Here is a 220-nt window from a genome sequence, read left to right as displayed (position 1 = left end):
TGTGATTATTAGTTATTATTTGGTCGTTTTATGTGCAATAGAAAATGAGCCAGTGTTGCTTATTGCTACGGAAGGCGACGAGATATGAAAGAAAAGTTGAATATATTTTAAAGAACTAGCTGCCACATAGCAACTAATATTTTGGCAGAAATTCGCACCTGAAACTTCCTTCCATTATGCATTGTACAAAACAAAGTTTGTTTATAGTATTTCAAAGTCG

This window comes from Penaeus monodon, chromosome 15 (assembly GCF_015228065.2).
Source record: "Penaeus monodon isolate SGIC_2016 chromosome 15, NSTDA_Pmon_1, whole genome shotgun sequence".
In the NCBI taxonomy this organism is placed as follows: domain Eukaryota; kingdom Metazoa; phylum Arthropoda; class Malacostraca; order Decapoda; family Penaeidae; genus Penaeus; species Penaeus monodon.
Note: the sequence above shows the minus strand (reverse complement) of the source record.